Raw genomic sequence first — 14,776 nt, forward strand, 5'->3', positions numbered from 1 at the left:
TCGCCCCTTTCCGCAACCTGCAAGAAGACTCGCCCCATGCTAACCACCCCCCATCCCCACCCTCGAACGTTGAATGTAATGTGCGAAAATTAGCGTATGATGTCAAGTACTTCAGGGGGCGGTCGGGTAGCCTAGTGGTTAAAGCGTTCGCTCGTCACGCTGAAGACCCGGGTTCGATTCCCGTCATGGGTACAATGTGTGAAGCCTATTTCTGGTGTTCCCCGCCTTGATATTGCTGGAATATTGCTAACATCGGCGTAAAATCATACTCACTCACTCACTCACTCACTCAAGTACTTCAGTCAAAGAAACCCTCAGGAATAATTTTTGCATTTACATATGTCTTGCATCTAAAGATATACCCAACATACAGTTAAATGTGTTCACAGCTGTATAATACCATAAGTCCAGATGTGTTTTAAATAGCATCTGGGAAATATATATATGGGGAAAATATACATGAATTATTACGCAACGAGTTGACAATTCTTTTAGCTATGCTCGTTTGTGTTTAGACGGAACCTAGTTGGAAGAAAATGGCCACGAGAGGGGCACGAGTGGCTATTCGGCTTGTCCCGGAATAACAAGAGTTGGTCACAAATGATTCGATTAATGCGAGGGGCTTCTTTTACCATGGCTACTACTACTACGACTACTAATACTACTACAGTCATATTTCCATCTCATCCTACCGGGTACCCACTCACTGCTGGGTGAACAGAGGCACATTTCAAAAAACGTTACTTGCCAAAGGTGACAGCACATGTGCTACATGTGCTTAAGTGTGGGGCAGGACCGAAGCCCTAGAAACTCCCAGGAGTCACGCTCACCACTACTACTACTACTACTACTACTACTACTGACCGGCTCCGTGCTCTAGTGAGAGAGCGTCAGCCATAAATTTAGCCTCGGCAAGTCTACTTAAAACTAAACCAAGTCTAGTAACTTGATTTCACATGAAAACAGTAGAAGAGGAAAGGTTCTTTTCAATACACAAAAATACAATTATTTTGAAGAAAAGTTTGCAAAGTGTTAGTCTTCAACATAGTATATATATAATGTTATTATGTAGAAACTCACCCACTGATCGATCCGTGTTAGCTATCGTTCTACTCAGTAGGTATAGGGTAGAAATTCAGATGTCTTCGACTCAATCATCTGATAAAAAAAGTTGATTAATACACAATATCTGATACTAATTTAAGTACAGTTGAAAATAATCTTAAGATGCTTTGGTAAAGGGAGGGGTGTGTAATTCTTAATGTTTTTAATTTATTTATGACATTGTTATCGACATCATCTGCATTAACTGTCTTGTTGTTTTTCCCCATCTCATAGAAAACACAGCCACTAAGTATATGATACGAACACCTCTGTACCTCTGGTAAACCCATCGTCAATCTAGACATGTATTTATTTGCATTGAAACAATAAAATAGAAAATGATGGACAATTTAACGATAAGCCTTATCGCAAAGGAAATACATATCATCCTCGTAGGCGCAAGCGCTAAATAAGCCTTCATTATTATTCCAGGTGTAAGAACAAACCCGGTCTTCTTCATTGGCGTCTTCGAACCAAAAGAGTATAATACATATGTTTTGCTGATTGAAAAAACAAAACACTCCTTCTTTCATTTTGGCCCTGGTCACGTTTCTTACCGTATCTCTTAAACACAGGATCTGTCGTGGTTTTTATAAAGATCTGCAAGCAGGGAGATTGGTTTCCGAGCTGCTCTGCTTGTCGTGTCATTCTTGGAGATCTGTGCTTGACTTATTGTTGCGAAAACTTTAATTTCTTTTCAGATTACGACAGTATGTGTGTTTGAGTGCATTGAAAACAAACATGTTTTTTACACAATTGCTGCAGGAAGTGTCACGCAGATGCATCTGAAAATAATGCAGTACGGCAGGACTTTAACATTTCTGTTTCCGTGTATTTGTATGGCTGGGAAGAAACATCGGAGGTAAAATCGTATCAATGGCAGGCTTCAAGACGGTCAGTTGAAATAATACCTTATAAAGTGTGTCAAGAATATATTAATGTACATTACAGGTATGGAGCTAGACTGACATCAAGTCTCTGAAATGAACATATTTTGCAGAAAAAAACGGTTGTTAAATTTTAGTTATAAAATATAATAAAAAGGAGCCCAGAGACTTTCTTCATTTTCAGATACTGTAGTAATCTAGACTTGCCAAACATTATAGACTTGCATGGGCTGTATCGGATATATTTGTTTTAGGGTCTGTATGACAAACTGGTATGGAGCGTGATTCCCAAAGCGTAAAACGTGGAAGTCAACAGAGACCCTTTCTACAAAGCGGTCTTTGCCCTTCGATGATCGAAAGTCAATGCTGAAGTATGGAAGTTACGATCACCTTAGCGCTAAGATCGTTTTGAGGAACGGGGCTCTGGATTTGGTTTGACTAAGGGTCATCCGTGGACAATTCCGGATAAAGTCTGATTTACTCCGCGAATATGTATAATCCCGGAAATAATGATTATATTTATATTCCCTGCATGAAAAATGTCTCTCTCTCAGTCACCCTGCATATCAGGGCCGAGGTTCCTGAATTAATATTGTTCCATTCCTGTCCATGTAGCAGAGCGTGGAGTCGTACCACAGATGACATCCTTACCTTGTCAGTGGAGCAGAGCGTGGAGTCATCCCACAGATGACATCCTTACCTTGTCAGTGTAGCAGAGCGTGGAGTCGTCTCACAGATGACATCCTTACCTTGTCAGTGTAGCAGAGCGTGGAGTCGTCTCACAGATGACATCCTTACCTTGTCAGCTTGCTGAAGGGGTTAACCTCTTTGGTCATGTGGACAAGACGTCCGACCTCGGCCAGAAGGTCCGTGGTTCGAATCCCATCACGGGACTCGGAAATGTTATGGCCGCTACATCTTAATTTTATTAACTAGAATGTTACAGTTTTCAATATCTGTTTTTTTTTATATCAGCTGAACCTAGAACATTATACAATCACTCATCGCTATACGTCATCGTACAGTCTTTCATGGCATCTAGGTCCTCATAGAATCAACCCTGGCGTCTATGCCATGGAACAAACAACCATGTCTTCCAGAGTGAATGATTCAGTGAATATGGTTTTACGCCGCTCTTAGCAATATTCCAGCAATATCAGGGTGGGGGACACCAGAAATGGGCTTCACACATTGTACCCATGTGGGGAATCGCACCCGGGTCTTCGGCATGACGAGTGAACGCTTGAACCACAAGGCTACCCGACCGCCCCGGCTCCCAAGACATTATATAATCAATGATGGCTTCTTGGACATCCTGCATGATGAAATGTCTCGGCGTATACACAGTGTTTTCCAGCTACAGCACAGCCGACTCTAAATAATTGAGTGTTAAGCAGCTCTCACACTTTGCCGAGTTGCGTCCCGAGTATGGACCCGAGCTGACTCGGGAGTACTCGTATGGAGCTCGTAGCGAGGTCGTATGAAACTCGGGGTAACTCGGGATACCTCGTACTGCTCTACGAGAGTTTTGGAACTGCTCAAAACACCCGTGCCGCCAGCCAACTCCTAGTAAACTCGTAACAAACTCCTACTCGTAGTACCCTCGTGGCGACCTCGTGGTGTTCGTACAGATCCCGTATGAGGATCGTCTGCAAAATTTATTGCCGAGATGACCGAGTCTAATACGATCTGTACGAGTGTGATTCCCGCCGAATTATTTAGCAGTTCGTAGCCACCTCGTTCCAAAGTGGTACCAAACTCGTACAGCTCGTATCGAGATCGTTGTGCGCGTATGCACCTCTAAATAGACTCCTATTAGACTCCTATTGGACTCCTATGGGGCTCGTAACACACTCGTAGCGTACTCGTATGATACTCGTATGTATGTAGTCTCTTCCCGAGCCCTAACCGAGTTAGGCACGGGAGAACTCGGCAACCACCTCGGCAAAGTGTGAGAGCTGCTTTTGCAACCTTGTGGTTACTATCATGAGTAACACCCGGAGCCACCGAGGCACGGCGGTCAGCAACCCCTTGTCACAGAGCCTGGACACCCTATAATAGAGTGTTTGGACCGTGTTTTAGAAAGTTAAGTTTTAACTCATTTCTATAATATTCTCGTCGCTATACAGTCGAAAGATTGCTCATACCACGTAAACTGTTGATCACTCCGCCATGAATACTGTGTCTGATAACTGATTTAGAGAGAAAGAACTTAATGTTAAAATATTATTTCTGAAAACAAAATGTATATAGTATGATCACAAATTCAGAAAATATGTGCAATTCTAGATCCATTCCTTGAAAACTCTGATTTTGTATATTCCCGCAAAACGCAAACTTAAGCACGCCTCGAATTTATCATTTTTTTTTTACAAAATAGTGTACACTCAAAAAATATTTGATCTCTGTCGGTCCTAAATGTCTTGCCTTGTGAATATGAACTTGAACGAAGTGATTCATTCATCACACAAACAGAGTTGTCACTATGTATTGATCTAGAACTACTACAAGATAGCATCATTTGGTGATTCTTTACAGTCATGTGTATATTCCTGATCAACAAGGATTTCAGTGAGAATCGTGATCTTCATGATCTACACATGTCGCATTGTGTTACATCAGTATAATCATTTGTTGAACATGTATACACAACTGAAATTTTGTTTGAAGATTATTTAAATCGACTTTCAAGACCAAGAGAAGAGATACCGTTATAACAGTCGGTGATGAACGTTTTAATACGCTGAAGTCAGCCGTTTTACAAGCACGTAATATCTTTATTAAAATGATCGAATCTAAATCTAACAAACCAGTGGCTTGGTACTAGAAACTAGTGGATGTGATGACAGACAGTGGCTAGCATTCGTGTCCAGCTCGCGTTATTCCGGGACAATCCGAATAGCGGGTTACGGAAAGGGGCGAGTGGTGACGAATGAGTGGCTAGGTCACACATTGTAACCATCCGATGCATATTTCAGTTGTCTCTTACGAGTGAGTGAGTTATGGTTTTACGCCACTGTTAGCAATATTCCAGCAATATCACGGCGGGGGACACCAGAAATGGGCTTCACACATTGTGCCCATGTCGGGAATCGAACCCGGGTCTTCGGCGTGACGAGCGAACGCTTTAACCACTAGGCTACCCGACCGCCCCTGTCTCTTACGAGACCGCGAATCCTGGCAGTAGTGTGTGCGTGCAAGTGACCTAAAACATGATACAAGCAACGGTATCGCTGCAAGTGTGGTGATGTGGAATTGTTTGCTTTTCATTTTGATAAGGAAATAATTTTAATTTTTACGTTTTCTTATTTTCAACATTTCTTTCAGTAAATTCCCTATCTGTCAAGTTGCATGTTCAGACATGTTTGATTCACATCTGTGTATTTGTAAGTTGTTTTAGAAAAAAGGCCGGGTCAGTTTTGTCTCATTTCCTCTCCAAAGTAGCAACGTAAATCATATCACGTTTCTGTTTTTTCCGAGTCTATTGTGGTTATTATTACAACTCAACTTCCAACACAATAACACAACTACAGAGCCGACACCGGAAATTGTCTACACTAATTCCTGCATAGAACAGACACCTGATATCATTCTATCACGTCTGTGTAAACATCCTTGGGCGTTTGTGACTCAGTAAGAATACATATAGTTCATGTTTGCATGCATGTTGACAAAATTGGTGTTTTTCGTTTGTTTGAGAAGGAAGAACTGTCAAACCGAGGTGTCACTATGTCTATGTGTTTGTTAGTTGTTTAACGCTGCACTGCAATATTCCAAATATATGACGGCGGTATATAAATAATCGAATGTGGACGAGGCAATCCAGTGATTGACATCATGAGCATTGATCTAAGCAATTGGGATACGATGACCTGTATCAACCAAACCACCGAACCTGACCACCCGACCCGTTAGTCACATCTTTAGGAAAAACGGACAAAAAGCAATACGATCTCAATATAATCAATAGGCCAAAGTGTGATCGAACACCAAACATTTCCTTGAACACGGTGACAGGTGTTTGAGATTTATAGAATGATGGCATGTCCGGCTATGACATGAGGCAATATTTTACTTCCGCAATGCCATCTCGAGGTCTATCGTTTCAGGTGAATCCATTATTCGATATTTGGGAGACAAAAGTCCTCCCTGGGGCTGGGAATGACCCATGCGACCTTAGATTGTAACGTCCTCATTTATTTTCTGGGTTAGATGGGGTTAGCCTGGAGGGTAGAGCGTCGCCCGTCATGTACAAGACCTGAGTTCTGTTCCCTGAATGGTACAAGTGGTGAAGTCCATTCATGCTGCCCCGTGTTATTGCCACTCGCCAAAATGTGGGGTGCAGTGAAATGGTGTGTGTGTGTGTGTGTTTGTGTGTGTGTGTGTGTGTGTTTGTGTGTGTGTGTGTGTGTGTGTGTGTGTGTGTGTGTGTGTGTGTGTGTGTGTGTGTGTGTGTGTGGCTGCTTGTATCAGACCGGAATAATACCGGTATCATAGTCCTAGCCACTCAGACACAGTACAATGGCACCAAGCCGACCAGTCCTTGTTTTATCCACTTAATGCCAAGAAGACAGGGTAACAAGTATCATCTTTTAACGTCTTTTGGTATGGAGCTACTGGGAATCGAACCTTCGACCTGGGCAGCCGCTCTATCCACGAGACCATGAAGGCTCTCCTATTTACTGACAGCCATATTCAAACCATCACTCACTCCGTGTGATATTTAGTTAGAGGCTGGCTGTGCTGAGTGTAGAGCGTGACTCGTTATCCACACCCCAACTCAGTGTACACTGTGTGATATATCCACTGTCACACAGCTCTGAGGTTGATAAAAACTTATTGGTTTTCCTGAACACTCACCAACACAGTATTTCTTTGATGCGAGTCTACTTCACCCGGAAACACTTCACATCCGTCTCACTGTGTGTGGCATCATGGGAAACTAAATTCCCGGACATCTTTGTTTCATAATAAACAATTACTGTTCCCTTTAATCAGCCTGCACGTGATATTGCGCAGACGACAATGTCGTCTGCTTCTTTTCAAAAGGCGTTCCGTTTTGGAGTTCAGGTAAAACATCGCTCTGTTAAACAAACCCGGGGTTCTTTAAGAAATAATATGGTGTTGGCCTGTTTTGAATTATTGTGCGTGCAGATGAGAGCGATTAAAGTAGCAACATTTTTCTCACTAATCAGGATGGGATGTTGGGCTTGTTGTTTGAAGAAGTGCGTGTGTTTTAATGGCGTATTCAGGACATTTGTTTTAATCATCACATGACGCATGGCGTTCAACAAACAATATTTCAGTGTATTCCGCGTAAAAATGTTGTACCAGTATTTTCATTTATGAATTATGTTTCGTTTCTTTCTTGTTTAACGCCGCCCTCGGCAATATTCCATCTATATGACCGCGGCTTGTAAATAGTCGAGTCTGATCAGACAATCCAGTGATTGACATCATGAACAACGATCTTCCCGTTTGGGATACGATGACATGCTTCAGCTACGTCAGCGAGCCCGATCACCCGATCCAGTCGGTCACCTCATACGACAAGCATTGGTTGCTGAAGATCAGTTCTAACCCGAATCTGCGCGGGGATGATCAATTCTCGCTTTGTTGTGAGAGTGAATAATGTGTTTCAACCAACTATATACGTTTCAGTGTATATTATATTGTGTACTACAACGTGAACTTTGTATATACAGTAAACTACGGTTATAACGAACTCAAATGGACCACTAATTTTAGTTCGTTATAACCGTAGTTCGTTATTAGCATATATACAACATCTATACAGTTAATGTCAAGGACCAAAAATTGAATTCGTAATATCCGTCAGTTCGTTATAAGCGTGTTCGTTATAAACGTATTTTACTGTATAAGCTTTGTATAAACGGAAACGGAATGAAATGCAGTCAAACCCTGTTGTGTCGAAGTTGAAGGGACTGACGAAAAGTCTTCGAATTATCCGAGGTTCGCCACAACCGAAAAGGGTGAATAAAGAGGGAACACGCAGGGACAAAGCTTTTACTTCGCAATAACTGTAAGTTCGGCGCATCAAAATTCGACACAGTGATGTTTGACTGTATTTCAAATAAGCAGACCATTACGTTTTTCGTAGGAGGAAAGCTTTTAGTTTCCCTCTTCGCAGACGTTTACCACTTTGATAATACCGACGTGCACGGGTAGGGTGCTGACAAACCAAGTATCATATCAGGGACAATATGAGATTCGAACCTACGATCAACGTACCAGCTGTGGCGTCTTATTACTCTTGGTCACTCGTGCGTTTAAGGGAAAGGGATTTTAAAACGTATTCTTTTTAAACCAACTTCTTAATAAAGTTTTTAATCGCAGGAAATTGTAACCAACACGTTTCGAGTTAAGGGCCAGGTGGATATTTGGCATGACATAAAATATCCTTCAACTGAAATTTCGAAAGACAATTGAGATAATAATGTAACGTGAAATTCGAAGAGATTTCATCCACTTTATGCCTTGACTGTATGGATCAATATTTGTGGTACTCGTCGAAGTTTATTTAAGGGAGTGAGTGAGTTGGGGTTAACACCGCTTTTAACAATATTCCAGTTATATCGCGGCGTGTCAGCTTAATGCGGGAGGAAAGACCAAAGTGATGCGGGTCTCAGACGTTTACCACTTCGGTGAAACCCATGAGCACGGGTATGGTGCTGACAAACCTAGAAACATAATCGGGGCGAACCGGGATTCGAACCCAATGTTAGCACTGTATCGTGGTGAGTAGATATCAGTAGTTTACTGAGTATAAAACAAGTTTTTTTCAAAGATTGTTATTTGCCGTTTGTCAATTCTGTCCACTTGTGATTTGTGGCAGAGATTTCTGAGGAATATGGAAAGCTTTTGTCGCTTCGATTTAAAGTATGCATGTCCGCTTTAAAAAAAATGTACACTGATATGGGTTGGATTAATAATGCATTTTAGCATGTCACAAGAATGACAAGTGACCAAATGTATATACATGTAATATAATATATTATATTACAATAACGTCAGGAAATGAAATTGATGTGAACATTAATACCTGATTAATAGCGCTAACGTTTTGTTAGTTTGGGGGTAAAACAGACTATTGTTAATGAAAATTATGGATATATGTCGCCGATTGGTAAATAATGTTTGCATTATTGTGATCACATATGAGTACAAGAAAGCTCACAAACAGGAAATAAGACATTGTGCTCAGCAAAGCTCTTAAAAACGGTTTAGCAGAGTTACCTCCCTTATATTACAAATCATTTACCGGCCATCCAAAATGACTGTAAAGACTGGTACGCTCTGACGAATTCGTGTTAATTATGGAATACAAGCAATGTATCGATATCGAACTTCGACTCATGACTCAGTTCTTTGTCAAGACGAATCGGATGTGTGTGTTTGCTGTTCACGTTATCTTACTATTCCAAATGTATTTTTCTTATTATTTTATCGCTTTAAACACACGCGTCACATCTACATGCAACGGTTATATCGTATTAATAAAAGATCTGACTTCCACGTGTAAAAATATGTTTATCTGTTTATTCAGCGTTGTGAAAACTACATTTATAGTTGTCATTATTGCAACTCACTCAAAATATTTTAAGCGCCCATAAAAGGTCTAAAAACGCTCAGGTTATCGCTAAGGGGCGGTAACTCTGTTCCTGGTGTTGTTTCTAATGTTGTGTGCAATGACCGTTTCACGAATGGAATCTGGATCGAATCCATCAGTCGACTCAGTTCAGTGCCCTTGGATTTAATCGATAATATATGTATGTATACTTGAAATTGCTTGAAATATATATATACTTGAAAAATATAATTATGTTTCCAAATTTGTCTGCCACAAAAATACAATGATGCAAGAGGCTTATTAAATAAAAATATATTCAAGCCAATAGTTCTTATTAAAAAAAAATCTGGGTTTTCAGCTGTAGCAGCATTTCTTCTCCAGGCACCCCCAGGACATCAAAATGATCGGTCCCTAACTCGCAGTTTACCTCCGATTCAGGAAAATGACAACTTCAGAAGAGGTAAAGTACTCGTGCAAAGATAGAAACAAATAACACCTATGACAACTTGTCGTTTTGGGTCCACGTGGTGTTCTTTTAACAATAAAATGAAGAAAACAATGAGTAGCAAATATATATACCAAAAGTGAGTTAATGTTTAACGTCGCAATATTTCAGCCATATCGTGACGAGTATACCAAAATGCATGTTCAGTGAATGACGAAACTACCTACAGGAGGCCGTGTTATGTATGATGCGTCTGGTAGAAGTGATAAATGATATATGAATAACGGCACAAGAAGGGCATCAGCCCACATGACCGTAATTCTCAGAAGAAAATGCACCTGATACCATCCTCAGCGCGCCCAACCGATGTACCGTCTTGAAAGCTTCTAGAATAATAATGTTTCCCAGGGCTGGAATTGAACAGAAGCGAACACTTCCACATGACACACTTGTTTGACTCCGAGGATTTTAACACCCAAGTTGTAGTCTGACCAATACACTCCCAAAAACAGGAAACATGTCAGGAAGAACAGCCACTGCTGATGGCGGCCATGGTTCCTGAATGACGTATTTTCAAATATGAAGTTCAGAAGCTGGTTCCGTGCGAATAGATGTGCAACAGAATCAATGATTTCGTCCTGTGATCGCTTCATTTATTAACTGATTCTCTGTGACGCTTGTGATGAAGTCCTGAACCCAGTTTCCTGTAGTATATAATGGATGTTTATAACAGGGAAGTCGAAGTCTTCATGGAAGGTAATCATACTTGGGGTTTCTCAGAGGGAACATAATGGTCCAGGTTGCATCTTCCGTCATGTATTAGGCCATCTTTATGCCACTTGGCGGTGTGGCCCGCACTTTCATGAAGATACTGCCTTCTTGCCTCATCTTACTCCTCCTCGTGATTTGGGTCTCCTCATCTTGTTCAGATCAAATAAACCACAGGGGAAGGAATTCTTGATACCTCCATCGATTGCCTTTGATATGGGTAGTAGGAATTCTTCTTGAAGTTTACAACACACAAGTCAGAATTGAACACACCCCGACAAATATGGAAACAGTACAAATATCGATTATAAGGTAAACCCATACGGAAATGGGTATGGATGAAACTATATTCCGAAATTCTCAGTGTGAATAACCTGCATGGATGCCCTTGATTGATGACCCGCTTACCGTAAACACACCCTCCGGCATGTCATGAACGACTTTGTAGGAGTAGATGTCGTTAAATGTAAACTACCGGGCAAAAGAAGCGTATCACCTTGTTCAGTAGCTCCATAAAAAGAAACAAAGACAGGTGTTAACCATGTGATAATTATTTTAATGAAAGAAATCATTTTTCGAGGTCCGTACATAATTGCAATCCTATATCGATTGCGCACTTTCTTAGCGAAAGAGACATGGTGGGTCAAAATTAAAAAAATACATTAACACGAGTCAATCAGAGTCCACTCAAAAGGTCCTTATTTGCATGTGTGACCATCCCCTGCATCAATGCACGCCAATACAATAGTTGTTTAATCTAATACAATAGCTGTATTGTTCTAGGAGATCATATGTCACTGTAAATAATCATTATCGTAATTTTCAGTAACTTGTAACTGGTAAGTGTGCCATCACCTTAATGTTTCATTTTTATTGAATCTTTTGAAGCAGCGGTTTTGGTAGGGACTTTTCTGTTATGAAAGTACGAGATTATGTTATGTAAAAACTGATCTTAAAATGCAGAGGATTTCGTGCTTCAAATATTAAACGCTACAAGCCAATAATCACTGCATATTGTGTAACGATATATAAATATAACACTAGAACCAACTAAAAACAATGTTGTGGAGAGACCCTATAAGTACTGAAAACAAGGCTATTATAACTCTAACACTGCTGACACTCTACAATGAAGGAGTCGTATCCTTACGAGTACGGCGATAGGTCACCCGAAAGCAGAAGTGTGGAAGAAGCCATGCCCACATTGAATACCAAGAAGGACTTCCTGTACTATGCCAGGCATTCTACCCTTCCACGCCTTCATTTACAACGTAGAGACCTCGTCATCCCCGACAGCTACCAGACGACTGTTACCGGTCAACAGTTCCTGATCATCAATGATGGTGACGACAGGATTCTAGGCTTGAACATCTGTGCGCTGCTGAAACAGTCTATGGTGATGGGAGTGAGTTGTGTGCGAAATGCGACGCCATAGACCACTGGGCCACCTGTGCTCCCTCTGGGGCATTTTACGTAACTCACAGACTGATTTTTCAGCTCTACACGCCATGGTTTGAGACCCGATGTTCCCGCTTGTCATCATTTTACTGCCAGACAAGAAGACGACTACTTACGAGAGAGCTTTAAGCCTGGTAAAGGAAGCTGCCGCCACCCGAGGATATCAGTTGCTCACCTCAAACAATTTGTTTGTTTGTTGTTTAACGACGCCGCACTCAGCAATATTCCGGCTATATAAGGTCGGTCTGTAAATAATCGAGTCTGGACCAGACAAGCCAGTGATTGACATCATGGGCATCGATCCACGCAATTGGGATACGATGACATGCATCAACTAGCTTAGCAGCCTGACCACCCGATCCCGTTAGTCGTCTCTTACGACAAGCATATATCCAATATCCCGTGCATTTCCTTACAAGGCGCCTTTATAGAAAACATGGTCAGGCGCGGTGATTTGACTGACACGTGACATAGCTGAAATACTGCCATGTTAGACGACAGGCTTCCGTTGTAATGTGCTTAAAATGTTAAAGGGCACCAATATCCCGTGCATTTCCTTACAAGGCATCTTTGGAGGATGGGTGGTCAGACTCTGCGATTCTTCTGGACCGCCTCTGTGGTCTAGTGGTAGAGCGTCCGTCCGGAGAGCTGAATTTCCGGGGGTCGATTCCCGGCCGCATCATACCAAAAGACGTTAAAAGATGGTACTTGTTGCGACCCTTTCCGGATTCTTTGCTATCTGCTTTGCTCGGCATACATGTTAATGGTCTACAACAAGGACTGGTCGCCTCGGAGTCAGTATACTGTGTCTAAGTGGGGTATTAATGTTTAACTGCGGCATGGTATCTCAAAGGGATAGCACTACAAAATCGGCATCTGTCCGGACAAGTACAAGCAGCCACACACACACACACACACGTCGCTCATGGACGCGACTTTAAACCTCATTTCACCTCACCTCACATGTGATTTGACTGACGCGTGACTTTGCTGAAATACTGCTTTGTTAGGCAACAGGTTTCCGTTGTTATATGCTGAAAACATTAATATTAAATTTCTTTAATCTCGTTTGATTGTATGATTATTGAACGTTCATTATACACCCACGTTAAAGCGTACTCCAGTTGATCCAGACTCTAAAACAACAACACATGAGTTATCGGCCTTTGAAATGACGTCTTCAGTGACGAGCACAGGCTCAGGTGCCTTCCTGTCACGTGACACCTTCGTTACACTTCCGGTAACATCGCGACCATTGCAAGAATCATGAAATTTGCCCTCTGACCCAACATAGTGTGACATTTATATTTTGGGGAATTTAATTTACATATCTTATCCACAAGAATGGGCTCAAGTCCTAACAACTTACAGAGCCCTCTCCTAAAATAGATGATTAGCGTCAAATAATAACACATTTGAGTTATGTTAATCAAGAGAGAGTATTTATTAAATGAGAATTTGTGAATGCCATCAAAGGGAATTTGGAAAAGGTTTTACTATTTACTGTTTTACTATATCCCAGATGAACTTACGTTTTGCTCATTTAATCAGATTGCTGTCAATATGGAGGCTATCGGAGAGCAACCAACTTCCCCCTTACAGTCCAATATATGATAGATCAAGGGCGGATACAGCTTTTTAGAAAAGGGGGAGGGGGGGGGGGGGGGGGGGGGTGCACAATTAAGATCTTTTTATTGTCTTTGGTGGTAATTTATACAGAAATAAAGATTTTTTTCGAAATAAAAAGGGGGGGGGGGGGGTGCGCATCCCCCCCCACCCCACCCCCCCCCCCCCCACACACACACACATACACCTGTATCCGCCCATGCAGATGAAATAGGCATTCAAATTGACAAACAAAGAAAACAGAGTCATAATTAAGTGCGCCGTGAGAGTTGCTTCTTGTTCTGTTCTTTTAGAATGCATATTGCAAATGCACTGATACACGTTGGTTTTCTGGGTTACAGCTGGTCCCAGGAACGTATGCTTATCGTTGGCGACTAAATGGGTCGGGTGGACATGCTATCACATCTCAAATGCGTGGATCGATGCTCATGTCGTGCGTCACTGGATTGCTTGGTCCAAATTAGATTATTTGTAGACTGACGTAATATGGCTGGAATATTGCTAAATATTGTCGATATTGGATACATATGCAACGTCTTAACGCCATTCAAAGATCACGTACGCAAATAATATAAAGAAGAACGCAAGTTCTTAAGTTGCTGGAGTGAGTGAGTATGGTTTTAGCAATATTCCAGCAATATCACGGCGGTGGACACCACACTGTACCCATGTCGGGAATCGAAGCCGGGTCTTCGGCGTGACGAGCTGGGTCATCAGCTGTCGCCAACTCCTCGTTATAACGTACACGTGATCGTGACTCGTTTTCATAAGAAGGGAGAAATACCCGTGAGAAAACTCTGAACATGATTTGTCTTGTATCAGTTAAGTAAATAAAAGCAATTTCTCAGCTTAAAACTTTGGAAAAGACACAAGGACGTATCACGCGACTTCACGTGC

The sequence above is a fragment of the Haliotis rufescens genome, unplaced genomic scaffold, assembly GCF_023055435.1.
Source record: "Haliotis rufescens isolate VD_foot unplaced genomic scaffold, xgHalRufe1.0.p SCAF_35, whole genome shotgun sequence".
Taxonomy (NCBI): Eukaryota; Metazoa; Mollusca; class Gastropoda; order Lepetellida; family Haliotidae; genus Haliotis; species Haliotis rufescens.